This window comes from Leptidea sinapis, chromosome 7 (assembly GCF_905404315.1).
Source record: "Leptidea sinapis chromosome 7, ilLepSina1.1, whole genome shotgun sequence".
NCBI classification, from domain to species: Eukaryota; Metazoa; Arthropoda; class Insecta; order Lepidoptera; family Pieridae; genus Leptidea; species Leptidea sinapis.
The window spans coordinates 12,984,850-13,003,311 of record NC_066271.1 but is presented as its reverse complement, the minus strand read 5'-3'; the positions used below and the strand labels follow the sequence as shown (position 1 = coordinate 13,003,311).

The window sequence follows — 18,462 nt, the reverse complement described above, 5'->3', positions numbered from 1 at the left end:
AATCTACCGCTACTTCATAAAGGGTTGAGCTAATGAGAAGAAATAGCAAGAAACTCATTGCCACTCTTTTATATCAAGATTTACATTTACATCGATTTACAAATCATTTCAACCACAATATAATATGTAAAATGATGCAACAAACACACTCAAACGTCAAATAGTCAATGTCTTACACGAGTAAGTCAAAACAGTAAATGTAAATTAATACAAAAGTTATTGAGTACAGTAGCTGCATCATCCACATACACCATAAATAAATAATATAGATACAATTCCGTGACATGGCTTCAATAGGATTGGACGTACACATGCTACGCAACTACATGACATGAGAGATTCTTTATTACTATGATATTCAAGACCAGAGGATTTATTAACAAAACTGTATACGCTTTATAAATTAAAAAAAAAAACTTTTATCAAGAGCAGGCGGCTATTTCATAGGCGATACGGGCGTTTTTTCGAAAACATAACAAAAGTTACATTTTTCGCTTGGAATAGTATTACCACCAGTCTGAAGGCCATTTAAAATATATTATTGAATATGTATACTTCTTGTGGCGCGTTAGGGAAAAATTATCAGAGTGAATTATACGATTCGCGCGCCCAACGTCACGCACATTCAACACCCTGACGTTAGCTGGTCAACTAGAACATTTGTACGAAAATCATACTTCAGCTAACAGCAGCTCTTGTAACGCGTATAAAACCATAATCAATAGACGAGAATTAAATACATTCCAATTTATAGACAAGTTTTAAAATAATAAAAATAATCTCTCTCTAGTTGCATTAAAATAATTTAATGATATTTAGTTACGCGTTATTTAATTTAATTAAGCGTTATAATAATATTTTCATTGATTGTATTTAATACCTTCTTTATAATCTATATATCTAATATTTATATATCAATATATCTAAGCGTACCGGACTACAGAACCCGTCACACTTCCTTGTTTCACGTCCCCCAAACTACAAATTTTGCCCAGAACAATATTTTAAAACGTATAACATACTTATATAATACTGATTACGCAGGTACTGACATTTTTGCGACGTCTAACCAACGCTTTTTACACGAAATCTCAATACAACACACGAAAATAAAATTGTATAACATAAACACGAAAACACTCAATCACTTACACACTCACTCACCTACACTATACACACACACACACACACACACACACACACCTCTTAAATAATATTATTATTAACGTATGTAATAATATTAGCATTAAATAACAGATGTATACCTATTAAAGTTTTGTAACTATTATTCTTAATCCTAAATTGGCATATTTATAAAATTATTTGTAAGTCTATTGTAATGGTATATAAAGCTGTTGGATTATTAGTAAATAAATAAAAAATAAAAAAAAAATAACAATATTGTTTTTAACCGACTTCAAAAAAAGGAGGAGGTTCTCAATTCGTTGGTATGTTTTGTTTTTTATGTTCGTTACCAATTTAGTAGTAGTGGTTAGACAATCTAATTAATTAATCTAATTCTAGTTAAGATTATTGTTTAAGAATACGCAATTATTTTAGTGTTTTTGAAGTCGGTTGTATTTTTGTTAAAAACAATTTTTTCTTTGAACTTAATATAGCACGGGGAATAATATTTTTTTAAGAATTTCTGTTTATTTGTTAGATTACGCTAAAGAAGAATAATTTCTTGGGTGCGCACACACACACACTTTTTTTGTATAATGTTAGTGACAAACGTTTTATTCACACGTCAGTCACCTTGATAATGAGGCTAAACCGATTTCATATATTATTGTCATGGATTCACTTAGCAGTCGTACAATTATGACCTTTTATGCATTGTTTTAAGGTCAAGGTGAAATCATTATATTCATAACTTCGCTTTTTAATGCGATACCTAAACAGTAACTGTATAAAGATGTTTTGACGGTATTATGGTGTTTACTAACTTACCAGTGGGAGGCTCTTTTGCACATGATGCCGGCTAGATTATGGGTACTACAACAGCGCCTATTTCTGCCGTGAAGCACTAATTAATGTATAAGCATTACTGTGTTTCTGTCTGAAAGGCGCCGTAGCTAGTGAAATTATTAGCTGGGCAAATGAGACTTAACATCTTATGTCTCAAGGTGACGAGCGCAATTGTAGTGCCGCTCAGAATTTTTGGGTTTTTCATGAATCCTGACGTATCAATTACCATCATTGCATAAAAGGCATTTATTTTCTCAAAATTGATTCCTTTAGAATTCTTTTTGATGTCATTTCTAATAACTACTAGATACTACTACCGCTTCGGAAACAAATGGCGCTCTAAGAGAGAAGAAGCGGCGCAAGAAACTCTCCCAGCATTCTTTTTTTGGGCTCTTTTCAATAAAAATATACAATATTGTACAGTCATTTCTATCGCTATAAAATAACCACAATCTAGTCCCAGGCTGTCCGATCATTTAGATATTCAGCAGTGGAGTAATAGGATTTACGACAGAGCCATTTTTTTATAAAACACAACGCCTGAAATATATAAATAACGCATAAATAACGCATAATATATATAAAAAAATCGGTCCAGCCGTTAGGAACAGTTCACTAACATACACATGAGCAGGAGAATTATATTACATGGGCGGAATTGAGAATCTAAACCAATCTGGTTTATATACCAATATAAAAATTCACTGAAACAAACAAAAAAGTCATCAAAATCAGCCGTTTAGGAGGTAGTTTAATTGTGAATCTAAACCATTTTCGAATCCACCTGAAGACACACACCAATCTCAAATTCACTGGAACACACAAAAAAATCATCAAAATCGGTCCAGCCGTTTAGGAGGTAGTTCAATTGTGAATCTAAACCATTCTCGAATCCACCTGAATACACACAGAAAGTTTCATTAGAATCGGTCCAGCCGTCTAGGAGGAGTTCAGTGACATACACACGCACACAAGAATTATATATATAAAGATTAGATTTAGTTAACCAATGATATCTTTACAGAGTCACCTATTGCGATAAAGTCTCGACTAAAATTTAAGTATTTAAATTATTTTATATAAAAATAAATCTTAGAATTACTATGAACAATTTGTACCTACTTTACAAGTTAATTAATGCTAATAGAACATACAAAAACTGCCATTTATTTGAAATCATTCTGTGAGCAATGAAACAAGTCATTCCTATATGAAAGTTTGTTTAAAACTCTCAATATAATTTTCTTAGATAATATATAGAGCTCGAAAAACCTAGCGGCGAACTTTTAGCCTCTATTTTCAACCACGCACGCACTCTAAAACAAAGCGACTAACGTATCGCTAGTGTACGACGTATCTGTCATGCACACTAAAGTAATAAACCTGGCCTATTGTCATGCCTTGGCTAACAGCAAGAGGCTCTGTTTATGCGTATAAATTATTCAAGATAATTTTATACCATTGACTAAAAATATTGATAAACATCCATTTAATTGACCACAGACTATATGCGATTAGTCGTATTTATCTTTGTTAAAATACTGGATTCTTGCCGAGACAGAACAAGATATCTCGAGATGAGTTTATTGACATTAACAATATCGCTTACAAAATATTTTTATTGCCAGGTTGATCGTGGTTGCTTCTACATCTTAAAATATCTACAAAAATGAATAATTAACAAAAGAATTCCTGTCCTCATATAGTGTAGTTATAAAAAGGCATAAAAGGCATTTATTTAATCAAAATTGATTCCTTTAGAATTCTTTTTCATGTCACTTCCAATAACTACCGTATCGGAAACAAATGGCGTTGTGAGAGAGAAAAAGCGGCGCAAGAAACTCTCCCAGCATTCTTTTTTTGCGCTCTTTTCAACAAAAATATCCAATATTGTACAGTAATTTCTATCGCTATAAAATAATCACAATCTAGTCCCAGGCTGTCTGATCATTTAGATATTCAGCAGTGGAGTAATAGGATTTACGACAGAGTCATTGTTTTATAAAACATTTAAATTTATTTATAGATAATGCCTGAACAGTGGCTGGAATATAATATAATGCTATAAATTTATATTTCTAAAACTGAAAAAAAAAAAATGTTTTTCAGTAGTATTTTCCCGTTGTTTTTAAAAACTTGGAGCTTTGATGATACATTTGTGTTATTTATCAAATTTAAAACGAAATCGTTGTTAAAATGTTATTCTTTTAGTTCACGGCCACATAATCACTGGACCTCGCTGGAACGTGAAGACCCCTCCCGTTCCCCTTTCACCCCCTCGCGCTCGCCCTGTTGTTTCAGTACGGTTTGCAGTTTCATTACCATTAGGAACATGCCGTGATATTTTCGTTTTGACTTTTCACACACTTACATACACTCACACATATTTACATACATATATCACCGCACTCGCTGGCGAGTGCAAAGTCTCTTCAAACCTAGAGTCCACTGGACTAACAGATATATTAGATCGTTAGTGATCTTCTCTCCATCCAGCCTAGTGAGCAGGCGATCCGAGGTTCGAGTCTCCTTCCGAAAACATTTACGGCCTCCAAGGCCCCCGCCCGGCTTCGCTGTAAAAGGCTTCAGGGCTATCAGCACAGAGGAGGTTTTTAATCGGTAGGGGGTGTTAACAACCGAGCCCGACATATGTGCCCCGTTTCAGGGTCTTCAATACGTAAATGCATTTTAATCCTCTCAAAAAAAAAAAGTTTTGACTTTTGCTATTAGTAGTTCTGTAGTCTGTGTTGTTCTGTGTCGCTATAATATATGTCGCTAAATACTACTGCTAGAAAAATTAATATATACTTTTTTTACCTAACCCAGATTTTCATTGATATTTCATCATTATAGTAATAATAATCAGCATCACATCACAACATCTTTACATCAATCTTTTTTTTTAGTACGTGGAAGAAAGCTCCTTGAAAACCGCACTGTGGAGGACCGCAACTCATCTAGATGGTGCGGATGATATCCTAATTTGTGGCGTGTCGTGCGAAGGTGGAATTCGGCGGCAGGAATCAAATTCAAATTCAAATTCAAATATTTTTATCCAAAATAGGATGTGAAATCACTTATTGAAAGTCAAAAAACTACCACCCATTCCAAAATGAATGCCTCAGGCCTGGGCTGCCTGGGCTGGAATGGGCGCAACAAACTCAGCGGTGTTTTATTTTCATCAGAAATATGTTTTACAATTAAAGTAACATTAACAAAGTAACATTGTACAATTAAACTTATTATTTAATAGCCTGAGGGCGGTCGCTCCATTCCCAATCTGTGGTATCATTAAGAAAGTCATTTATGTTATAGTAACCTTTACCACACAAACGTTTTTTAATCGTCAATCAACCAGGTGAAACAGCCCTTCGGAATATCATAAAAGCGGTAGAAGGTACACAATGAAGCGACGCCTCTACGCAACGCCAAGTGATGCAGCGGTTCACAGAGCACTGGGTCCCCGACAATTCGAGCTGCTCTGCGTTGCATGCGGTCAAATGGGTCGAGATGACACTGGGGTGCGCCAGACCAGAGATGAGAGCAATACTCCATATGGGGCCGCACCTGCGCTTTGTAGAGCGTTAGAATGTGGGCCGGATTGAAGTATTGCCGTGCTCTATTTAGGACGCCCAGTTTCTTTGCAGCCAATTTGGCTTTGCCCTCCAGATGCCCACGAAATTGGCATTCGCTCGAGATTTCGAGACCCAGTATTCCGATACTAGGCGAGGCTTTAAGGGAAGTGTTGTCGAAGAGCGGTGATAATTATTTTACATTTTATTCGTACATTACGTATATTTATTCCGACTCAGAGCTTACACTATCGATATATGGATACAAGAGGCTTATGGTAACTAAGGTATGAAATAAATATTTCTTCTTCGAAGCCAATATGGCTGTGCCCTCCATATCTCCAATCTAGAATACTGAAAAAATAAATCGTTGTTTATTTATTAATAATAATAATATGATGCTTGTTTTGCACACCGTAACAAAGCGACAATGTGACGTCATCGAACGGATTGTACTCATTATTAAGTTTTCTTAATGTAAGATCAGAATCTGTCCGTCTCTCTATCCATCAATACCAGTTTACTCAGGAACGAGTGAAATTCGAGTTTAAAATGTATTTTTCCAAAATTGTGTCCCTGAGAATGTTTTTTAATCTCAATCACTAGCCTTGCTTCAAAAACCAATGGCGCTCTGATAATGGAGGAACGGTGCAAAAACTCTAACAGAATTATTTTCTACGATTTTAAATAATTTTACAAGTATATTACATACTAATTTCTTAAGACAATCCCAAAGTGCCTCATCGTTTAGATAATCTGCAGCTGAGTACAGACTTAATGTTGAGTAATTTTTGAATAAAACTTTTAAAATTGTTTGGACACCAGCGGGTCTGAACTTTATTATTAAAAGTATAATATAGCGTGCAAAACAAAAACAACAAACGAAATCAAGTAAAAGAAGTATGTATTGAGAGGAGCATGAAGAGAATTTAAAATACTACAGAAAATACCACACAAAGTTATCCGTGAGAAGACAGACGTTACCTACTGATGCTCTTAGCCATGCCCAGAAATTAATATGACTGATGGTAGGTGGACTATCCGGACTACACTATAATAATAATAATAATCATATATTCAAGACTAATAATATATGGTACAGAATGTTTTGTGCCCTACCCTCTGCGGTAGGATACCCTGAGTTGCAGAGGCTAGGTCCTTCCGAAAGGTATTATTAAACATAATTAGCAAACTCACTAAAAAGAGGTATATGTGTGTGCGTGTGTGTGTATGTGGGCGTGTGTGTGCACAAGATTAAATAAGTGTTAGTAATTGATGCTTAAGTTTTAATTTTAAGAACGTTTTCTGTATCGTCGTATTTTCATACTACTAGCCATGATTTAAAAGATTTTGTTTTGAGTATTTATTTATTTTACTTACATTTTTATTAAATTTATTGAAATTGTTATAAGCGTATGACGAATTACATTCATATTGTGACTGAGCAAAGCCTGTTTTAGTGATTGGGGTACGAAATGTGGTTTTTCTGTTATAATCATTACTACGGCCAGGCCCAGCCGCCTACAGAAAAAGAGGTAGATCTCAAACAAGATGGGTACACGACATCACGCATAGAGCAGGTCAGGGGGTCTGTCACTGGGTGACAGTGGCAACCAACAGAAACATATATATTTTTTTTATGAAAATAAGGGACGAGACGAGTAGGACGTTCTGGTAAATGATACGCCCTGCCCATTACAATGCAGTACCGCTCAAAGTTAGTGAAAAATCCAAAAATTCTGAGCGACACTACAATTGCGCTCGTCACCTTGAGACATAAGATATTAAGTCTCATTTGCCCAATTTCACTAGCTACGGCGCCCTTACAGCACGAAACACAGTAATGCTTATATATTAAATACTGCTTCATGGCCGAAATAGGCGCCGTTGTGGTACCCATAATCTAGCCGGCATCCTGTGCAAAGGAGCCTTCCACTGGTAAATATCTGGAGGAGGCCTTCGCCTGAAGAGGGGTTCTTGCTCACTTAACATATTGCATTGAAATACAAAAAAAAATCGCGTACACCTTCCTTAAAGGCCGACAACGCTCCTGTGATTCCTCTGGTGTTGCAAGAGATTGTGGGCAGCGGTGATCAATTATCAACAGGTGACTATTCCATAAAAAAAAACTTAATACTTATACATAATAATTGAAATGTAAAAAACGTTAAATTAAGTTTTTTTTAATTTCATTTGTTTAGTTTAATTGTAATATAATATTATTTTGTATAATAACAGCTGTATTGTAACTTTGTATTGTAACTGGCAAGAAGTAAAAGACTTTTCATTTTATTTATAATATACTAGCTGACCCATATTCCGTAGATAATAAAAAAAATACTGTTTTATAGGAATTTGCCAATAATATTTCAAAACATCAAGAATTATTTCATAAAAAATGCCCCCCTTTTGTTATAATGAAATTGTTTCACAGCGGAACTGTCAAACCGTGCGTCACTAAATTCTCTCATAGAAAATATGTCCATACAAAACAAATATTGAAAATAAAAATAATTATGGGTCCCAAATCTAAATAAAAACTATCCTATCTCTCAAGTTGGACCAAACTGCACTCCATGAAGTAATCCCCATTAAAATCCGTTCATTTGTATAGGAGTCCATCGCGGACAAACAACGTGTCACGTAATTTATATATATTAAGATTTATTTTTATCACTGATTACACACTTCGCTCTCTACCTATGTCGCCATCGTCTCTAACATCAGGAGTCAATATGTGACCGAGGCATTTAATAAAATTATGGAAATATCTTTGATGAGTGCTGCTTCAGGTTTATTGGCGGTACAAAACAAATGTTAATCTCTGATCTCTAAATTATAATCTTTATATATATAATTCTTGTGTGCGTGTGTATGTCACTGAACTCCTCCTAGACGGCTCCGGTCCGACCGATTTTATTGAAACTTTCTGTGTGTCTTCAGGTGGATTCGAGAATGATTTAGATTCACAATTGAACTACCTCCTGAACGGCTGGACCGATTTTGATGAGATTTTTGTGTGTTCCAGTGAATTTGAGATTGATGTGTGTCTTTGGGTGGATTCAAGAATGGTTTACATTTACAATTGAACTACCTCCAAAACGGCTAGACCGATTTTGATGATATTTTTGTGTGTTCCAGTGTATTTGAGATTGGTTTAGATTCTTACCTTACCAGTGGGAGGCTCCTTTGCACCGGATGCCGGCTAGATTATGAGTACCACAACGGCGCCTATTTTTGCCGTGAAGCAGTAATGTGTAAGCATTACTGTGTTTCGGTCTGAAGGGCGCCGTAGCTAGTGAAATTACTGGGCAAATGAGACTTAACATCTTATGTCTCAAGGTGACGAGCGCAATTGTGGTGCCGCTCAGAATTTTTGAGTTTTTCAAGAACCCTGAGCGGCACTGCATTGTAATGGGCAGGGCGTATCAATTACTATCAGCTGAACGTCCTGCTCGTCTCGTCCCTTATTATCATTTAAAAAAAAATCTCAATTCCGTCCATATAGTGTATTTTAGTGGACTCCTCCTAACGGCTGGGTCGATTTTGCTAATTTTGGTCTTGAATTATTTGTGGAAGTCCAGAGAAGGTTTAAAAGGTGAATTATTATAATATGAAAATGCTCGGAATTAAATAAAAACAAAAAAATTTTGTTTTTCTTTTGAGGTGTCCCCTGTCGTTCAGAAATCAAAATGAAATAATAGTTTAAAATGAATAACTAATTACCATTTTTATATCTTTCTAACTCTCTCAGGAGGCAAAAAATAAACTGAATTTTAGCTAACTAACGATATTTTCTAATTACTTTATATGGCAATACAACGTTTGCTGGGTCAGCTTGTACGGAATAAATAAAATATAATTAATATGTCTTATGGCAACACCAACTGTGGTGTTGCGTTCCGCAAGGCGACCCCGACTATATTAAAACGAATAATAATCATCAACTGACAGTAATTACGACAGACATGCTAACGAACGATCCTTACATCACTACATATTGTAATTAAAGTCCTTCACCGCGTCTGTCTGTCTGTCTATTCGTGATAAACTCAAAAACTACTGCACCGATTTTCATTCTCGAGGAAGATTTGAGTATATGATTTGTTAAGTTTTTATATATATAATTATATATATGGACGTCTGGAAGCTTTCAACGAAAACGCTGCCTTTGAGATATTAAAACAAAATATTGAATGGAGGAATTGTGTATCTTATATAGATCTATAGAAAAGTCCGCGATGACATACTGTATCTATCACTTAAGGATAATCTATACTAATATTATAAAGCTGCAGTGTTTGTTTGTTTGTTTCTTTGAACGCGCTAATCTCTGGTACTACTGGTCCGATTTGAATGATTCTTATTTTCTATGTTTAGGCTATGTTTTTTTTTTCAAAATTAGGGATCCGTAATAAAATTGCTATTTTGTAACACAAGGTGTAAAATCGAAAACCTATTTTTGCGTGCGCTGCAAAAACTATTGACAATAGAACAAAATGATGTACAGGCTATAATATAGGCAATATTTTATTACTTATAAAACTATCGCGTGAATTATACTTTATATGGCAAAACAACGTTTGCCGGGTCAGCTAGTATACTATATACATTATAATTCTTTACAAAATTGGCATTTATAAAGCGGTAATGTAAAAGCTATTATATACATATTAGCTGACCCAGCAAAAGTTTTATTGACGATATTAAAATGAAGTTGTTTGTATTTTTTAATGCTGTCTCATAATCAAACAAATTAAAAAAAAATAAAAATATAAAAAAAAAAGTTCGTGTGGACCACCCTTAACATTTAGGGGGATAAAAAAAGATGTTGTCCGATTCTCGGACCTACCCATTATGCACTCAAAATTTCAAGAGAATCGGTCAAGCCGTTTCGGAGGAGTTCAAAGTTTAACACCATGACACGAGAATTTTATTATATTTTATTATTTAATTATAAAATAATTCAGATATACGTTTTTGTTTCGTTCTATTGACAGAACAGCGTCTGTCGGGTCAGCTTGAAAACAATAAATTCAATATATTTTATAGCTTCGATAATTTATACATATAGATAGACTGTGACAGCTGTGAACACGGCGAAAATAATTGCGTATTTATATAAAATCAGTCAGTCAGTTTATGAGGGATCCAACGACAACAAAATTTCCGAACGTTCAATTCTTCGTGTTAAATTTTCTTAATTTACCTCATACCAATCCCCAATAGTCCTCGAATTGGCTCATAGGTAATCCGCGGATTTTCCTCAATTAGCCGCTTAACAGTAGCCACATTATTTTCGTTGACGGCAGTTGAAGGCCACCCTTCACGAAATTCATCATCTAAAGAAACCCGACCTCTCTCAAATTCAAAAAACCATAGCCTCACGGTGCTCAAGCAAGGTGCTTCTCTCCCAAAAGCATTTTGAAGACGAGCGGCACAGTTTCGCGGAGAGAGAGAACTTTTAAAATCATAAAAAATCATCGCTCTAAAATATTTTCGACTTAATTCCATTTTCATTGCATACGTAGATCTTTGATGTTTGCAAAAAAAACAAATGACAAATGACTTCCCGCCAATTGTTTTTTTTTACAAAGGCGGTTGCAACGTTTCAAAAAATAGAACATTATTCAAAAAATCCAATTAGCTAGATGTGCAAACCTTTTAGTGTGCTCCATGTAAACCTGGTTGTCATGCGTTTCCTAACAGTTAGAGGCTCTATCTAGACATATAAACTCTCTAAGCTTTTTAAGTTTACCAGTGGGAGGCTCCTCTGCACAGTATGCCGGCTAGATTATGGGTACCACAACGGCGTCTATTTCTGCCGTGAAGCAGTAATGTCTAAGCATTACTGTGTTTCGGTCCGAAGGGCGCCGTAGCTAGTGAAATTACTGGGCAAATGAGACTTAACATCTTATGTCTCAAGGTGACGGGCGCAGTTGTAGTGCCGTTCAGAATTTTTGGGGTTTTTCAAGAATCCTGAGCGGCAGTGCATTGTAATGGGCAGGACGTATCAATTAGCATCAGCTGAACATCCTGATCGTCTCGTCTCTTATTTTCATGAAAAAAAAAAGTTTATTGATATATATATATACATAATTTAACCCCAAACTAGGCATTGCCTGTATATATTATTAGTCCTAGGCAACGATATATTAAATACAATAAGCATACTTAAACACCTACGGCCTTACAAATAAACTTGGTATAAAGTTATAACTAAGCATAAACAAAGAATATGCAAAATTCTTACAATATCGTTGACAACACTGTCAATACAATGATAATTCTGAAGTTTTACGAATGACAAGCAGCCTTGCAAATAAACGCGGGAAACGTTATACGTCCGAATAAACCAATCGTAAGCAAAATGTCTATTTGTAAACATTTTACATATTCTTGGTTTATGATTAGTTGTAACTTTATGCCAATTTTATTTGTAAGGCCGTTATAGTATAAAAACATTCATGTATCGTAAATAAAAATTCATATTCGTACCTTAGAATCCAAGGTAACTTACAACTAGGCTATGGGGTCACCATAAATGCATTATATATTTATCCACAGCTCTACATTTCCGAAAACATCGTGAAATCAGATAATTAAAATGTGTATTCAATAGCACTTAGTAAAAGCCTATTTGCTTAAAAATTATTTCCATTTGAGTTTCATATGGCACTACCAACGATGCGGGATTCGAACCCACGACCTCCGGCGTTCCGTGGCGTGGCCTGGGTTCGAATCCCGCATCGTTCATAAAATTTTGTTTTAAAATTTTATTTGTGTATTAATACTAGAAGTGAGGGTTATCACTTTAAAAACGTAACATATTGTTTAGATTAACAAGAGCGACATCTCAAGTCAATTTCCTAATATGCAAATATTGGGGTTGAGCAGGTTATCAACTGTAAAGTAGATCCTGTAGATGAAGCCATAACCTGAGAGTTGAACAAAGCAAACAGAATTTTATAACGAGGCTGTACTCGAACGGTAAGCTTAGTTGGTTAGAGCACCGGCACGGAACGCCGGAGGTCGTAGGTTCGAATCCCGCATCGTTCATAAAATTTTGTTATTCTAATTTTATTTGTGTACTTACCTATTATATAAGGGCTCATGTGACTTCAAATTGAATCTTTATAAATATCGCTAAAAAAAATCTCAAGCAAAATAACACTAAAAAATCTTAAATTTAAGGATAAATATTTAAAATATCAAATCCCACCGATAATCTTAGCCACTACCTGTTCTCCAATCAGTAAAATTAATTCTACCAACGGCCATCTTCCATAAAAATAAAGAAACTGCAACATTTAAGGAAAATCATTATATTATATTAATGAAGGTCAAAAAATATAACTCTATATTATAATAATCTCTATAATTGGATTATATTAATTCGAATATTACAATATTCGAAATAATATACAAACACTTATAATTAAACAGTCAAAAATACTATATAAATTAAAATGAATACTTCAAAGTTTTCATTATTCCGTGCCGTAAAATATACGCGAATTTAAATGAAACAACTAATAAAAAGGCTTGATTTTAAACATTTTCTTTGTGGCCTAGACCTCAACGTTTATTGAATAATTAAATAAATGATATACAGTACATATTATAATATAATATATTGTTTTTATTTAAGCCTCGAAGAGGAAAATCTGTTGATACTTCATACTTTAGTCGTTCGGCGTTGACGCTAGAGCGTGCACGCTTGCCACAGCGGAAACGTCGCGTGTGTTCGAAATTCGTAATTTCCAGTCTGTTCGTGTTTTATTTTTTATTTTATCTGTGTACAGTGCAAGGATTTAATTGCAGCGACTAAAGAGGTTTGATTGTTTTTTATTTTAACTCTGTCGGGTTTTTAATTAAATTCCCAGCGAGGTTGTGTTGAATAGAGTTTTCATTACTAAACCTTCATGCTACGGTTTGTTTTACAGATATTAATATATTTTGATGTTTGTATACACCGGTATTTCATTATGGTGATCAAAAGTAAAACTACTGTTTATTTGTTATGTTTCCATTTTACATGTTTTACTTTTTGTGAGGTTATTATAAATTATTATTGTATTTTATTTTCTCAAATAAAATTAATTTCTTTCTATTGTTATTAGATTGCTGAAGGTATATCGGTATTCTGATTCTTATAACAATTAATTCACACAGATTGGTGGAAACTATTTAATATCTTCTGGCGCGGATTTTTTTTTTCACTTTGAAAAATTGCCGCGTTATTATATGCGTATATTTTTTTTATATAATTTATATTGTATCTTATGTATTGAGGTCCCGTGTATTAATTTAACAAGTAAATACATCGTAAAATTATATTTTTATCGATGAAGAGGACAAGCAAGTGACGCGTAGTCAGCTGATTTTAAGTGATCATTTTCATTTTTCCGGGATCCGGCATTTCGGCATCTTCTTAAGACCTAGGTGTACCTACCTTATGGTCTACCAATGGTATGGTAAAACTTATTCATCATAATAACTATTCCTCATGAATGTAGTTATTATATTATATAAACAGGATTACTTACACTTTACCCTGATTTATTACTTGGATATAGGTACCCGTGTGATAAATCAAGGTAAAGTACGTTCAAACAAAGTAACAAAGTAGTGGCTAATAAGTATAAGTCATATACTTAAATCATTATAAACCAATCAAATAATATTTATTCTAAGTAGTCTAAATATACATTTTAAACAGTCACAAGAAATTCGACACTATGAAATTATTAAACCATTGCATAGTTTAAGGATTGGTCTCCACTGCGCTCCAACTAGATACCGTAGTAGTCGCAAAGTGTGGCAACTATTCCTACTCCCAAGTGGGCGTACTAGAGCCAGTCTCGAAAGTGCCACATGTTCTGTTAAATTTTGCTAATAATTGAAACTAAAAGAGTGCTTGCGCACACAAGTATCTAATAGTTACCGTAATAAAAAATATTTATACTTAGGTAGTGCGGTATGTGGTTGGAGCGCAGCGGAGACCTTAATCTAAGAACCATTGTTCAAATTTAAGAATTTAGGGATTATGCTGTGAAAATCAATTTTAAGCAGATGTAGATCAAATCTTTTCTTATTATCTACAGACATACATCCAATAGTTATTCATATCGGTTCAGTTCGGATCTCGGTACGTCAAGTCAGTCTGTTAACATGCTTTTACATTAGAAGGAAATGTGTTAAATGAATAAAATTGTACATCATTGTTTCCGCAAATGTAATATTTAGGTGTCCGCTGCAATATAAAAATATAATATGAATTTTACAAAGCAAAAGGTAACAAGGCGCGAGAAAAAATGTAAAACAATTATAGCTCGAGAGGCGGCGGTATGATTACAATATTAAAGTTTGCGACAATTTGCGATCTGCAAGACAATTATTTAAAGAAGTTAAAAAAGAATAAAATTGTAAGTATTATACACTTCTAGAATATACAATTATAGCTCGAGAGGCGGCGGTATGATTACAATATTAAAGTTTGCGACAATTTGCGATCTGCAAGACAATTATTTAAAGAAGTTAAAAAAGAATAAAATTGTAAGTATTATACACTTCTAGAAACGATATAATTAGTATTTTATGTAATATTTTATAACAATTCTAATAAATTTTATAAATGCGATTATTTTGTTTGTTACGTTTTCATGTCGTAACTTCTCAAGCGGTTATCACGAAATTGCACATAACTTATACAGGGTGTGTATCAGATGAAATGATACACACATTTTTTCAAAGATTAATTGCTTTTTTTTGTAACTTACACAAGAAAATTAAAACCTTTGAGTAAGTTTGATTCACCAGTATACATACATGAATTTCTTGCCACTTCTTCTCATTAAAGCTCAACTTTACCGCAGTGGTGGTAAAATCTTTTACATTCATATGTGTTCAGGAACTACGTCCAATTATAATAATAATAAATATTGACACATTTTTACACAAATTATCTTGCCCCAAACTAGGCATAGCTTGTACTATGGGTACAAGACAACGATATATTTAATACAATATACTTACTTAAACATACATAAATACAAATAAACATCCATGACTTGGAAACAAACATTCATATTCATCATATAAATTGTATGCATCTACCGGGATTCGAAACCGGGACCTCACCAACCACTGGGCTATAGGGGGTCGTCATATGTTATATCATATGTTTTGTCAGATGGTTTTTGTAATAGTTAAATGTTTGTTTAACTATGAAGTATTTATTTCAGTAGAATATACAAAACTAATGTTCTTAATATTAAGGGTAAATGTATACACTTCTACAATAAAGTCCCAGCCACTGTTCAGGCATTATCTATAAATAAATTTAAATGTTTTATAAAAACATGGCTCTGTCGTAAATCCTATTACTCCACTGCTGAATATCTAAATGATCGGACAGCCTGGGACTAAATTGTGATTATTTTATAGCGATAGAAAGGACTGTATAATATTGTATATTTTTATTGAAAAGGGCGCAAAAAAAGAATGCTGGAAGAGTTTCTTGCGCCGCTTCTTCTCTCTCAGAGCGCCATTTGTTTCCGAAGCGGTAGTTGTATCTAGTATATTAGAAATGACATCAAAAAGAATTCTAAAGGAATCAATTTTGAGAAAATAAATGCCTTTTATGCCTTTTATTGATAAATAATATAGCCTGTTAACACAGCCACAGGTTAGCCTACATTATGCTTCTTTTTTAATCTTAAATGTCAAACCGATCCACTAAATTACACTAAGTAACACTGACTTTCACTACAGAATAAGACGCTGGTACTAACTTGGCATCCTGTTGAAAGACGATCAATGTATTTAAATCTATATATATAAATGAATTGCTGTTCGTTAGTCTCGCTAAAACTCGAGAACGGCTTGTCCGGTTTGCCTAATTTTGGTCGTGACTCATTTGTAGAAGTCCAGAGAATGTTTGAAAGGAATAAATATGAAAATGCTCGGATTAAAATTAAAACAACAATTTTGTTTTACCTTTGATGTGTTCCTTGTACTTAACGCGACACTAAATGCCAGCGACCTTGAGCGATATGAGTTCACGGCTGCCGGCCCGCGATCTATGTAACAAAGCCAACATTTTCAAAATTCTTAAGTGGAAATCGTAATATTTTAACAGTTTATATGCCTACAATTCTCATAATTGATTACTAATCTGAATAAATGTACCTACACAAAAAAGTACAAGCTATATAAAAACCTTTTCTGAGAATAGTACTAAACAAATGCGTCATGCCGAAAAAAAAAAATTCTTTAACTGCATTGAAAAGTTGTAGTTGAAAATAGCCCTGGAGTGTTAACTTATAACCAACAGCAAACATTAGAAACCTACAAATAAGCCTTAAGGGTATGTGTTGTATGATAAAATAGTGTTCATAGCTCCAAATGGTGTAATTTCACTAACAAACTTGTCTAAAATGCATTGTTTGCGTGTTTTCTGCTTACCCTTCGCCTTAAATGTCAACCCGATCGACTAAATTACAATTATTGACAGTAAGACTGACATTCACTACAGAATAAGGCGCTGGTACTCACTTGGCATCCTGTTGAAAGACGATCAATGTATTTAAATCTATATATATATAAAATAATTGCTGTTCGTTAGTCTCTCTAAAATTTGAGAACGGCTGGGCTGATTTGGCAAATTTTGGCCATGACTCATTTGTGGAAGTCCAGAGAAGGCTTAAAAGGAATAAATATGAAAATGCTCGGATTAAAATTAAAACAACAATTTTGTTTTACCTTTGATGTGTCCCTTGTACTTAATAAAAATCTATTTCTTAGAACAAGTCGTCTAGTAAAAATGTGTAGTATATCTATTAGATATATAAATATTATATACTTTATCTTATTATGTCTGTATTTGTTAAGTCCTATATGATGTTGATTTATTGCCTTATCTCAAGTTACAAACAAATCTCCCACACTAATTGGTTACCTGGAAGATATCGCCTAATTGTGCTACCATAACTGTTATTTCGTACATACAAATTGCATATTTATTTTATAATATGTTAAGTCCAATAAATAATTTTTATTCGTTGTATCATTCAAAGAAGCCTGCCAAAGAACGGGAACATACAATACGATCTCGATGGTAGTCTTAAGTTACAGACAGATTGAAACGAAAGCCTAGAAATGCATTAAATGCGATTAAAATAACACACCTATGCAATGCACCTTGATCTACTGTCTATACAAAGTCGATATTAGTCGCATCATTATTAATGTCATACACGTGTTGTGCTCATTTGGATTGATATAAAAATTCTTTATAGACTTGCTTGCTGACATGGTTTTATTATTCATTATAGACCCGGGAACATCAATGTCGATAAGAACCAACCATTCAAATCAATTGCTTTGAATCGGTTTTTTTAGTAAATTTTAGTCTTATAATAGCAACATATTATTATTACTATACTCTTTATTAATAGGTTGTGGTTCATCTGCAGGATCTACTTTACAGTTGATAACCTGCTTAGCCCCAATAATTGCATATTAGGAAATTGACTGGAGATGTCGCTTTTTCGAGCTAACAAGATATGCCAAAATTTAAGACTCACGCGTATTCGAACGTTTGACTCAGTTGGATAGAGCCCTCGGATGGGACCACGGATTCGAGTCCCGCATTTTTCACAAATTTTGGTTAGAAATTTAATTTGTGTAATTAATCCTAGTAGTTCATTGACCATCTCAGTAAGTATGTTCTTTTGTCCTCAGTAATTAAAATTTTTCTTCTATTTTATACTGCTGAAGGTCTCTTTTTCAAAACTATGTAACAGGAAAATATGGCTCTATTACAAAGCGCTTCCTGGATAAACTGTTTTAATTCTTAGGCTGATCGATCAAACACTAATATGAAAATAGTAGAGTAGTCTTCTACAAAATGTTT

At 33.9% G+C, this 18,462-nt stretch overlaps 1 protein-coding gene across 2 annotated transcripts in view; it reads left to right on the top strand.

Moving 5' to 3' along the window:
• Positions 1-13,239: 13,239 nt before the first annotated feature.
• The window catches only part of LOC126965274 (Ig-like and fibronectin type-III domain-containing protein 2), a 217,806-nt gene continuing 212,583 nt past the window's right edge, over positions 13,240-18,462 (top strand). For both annotated transcript variants that reach the window (XM_050808773.1, XM_050808772.1), the window contains exon 1: positions 13,240-13,378. The gene's annotated coding sequence lies outside the window, so the exon portion shown is untranslated. The remainder of the gene's footprint in view (positions 13,379-18,462) is intronic.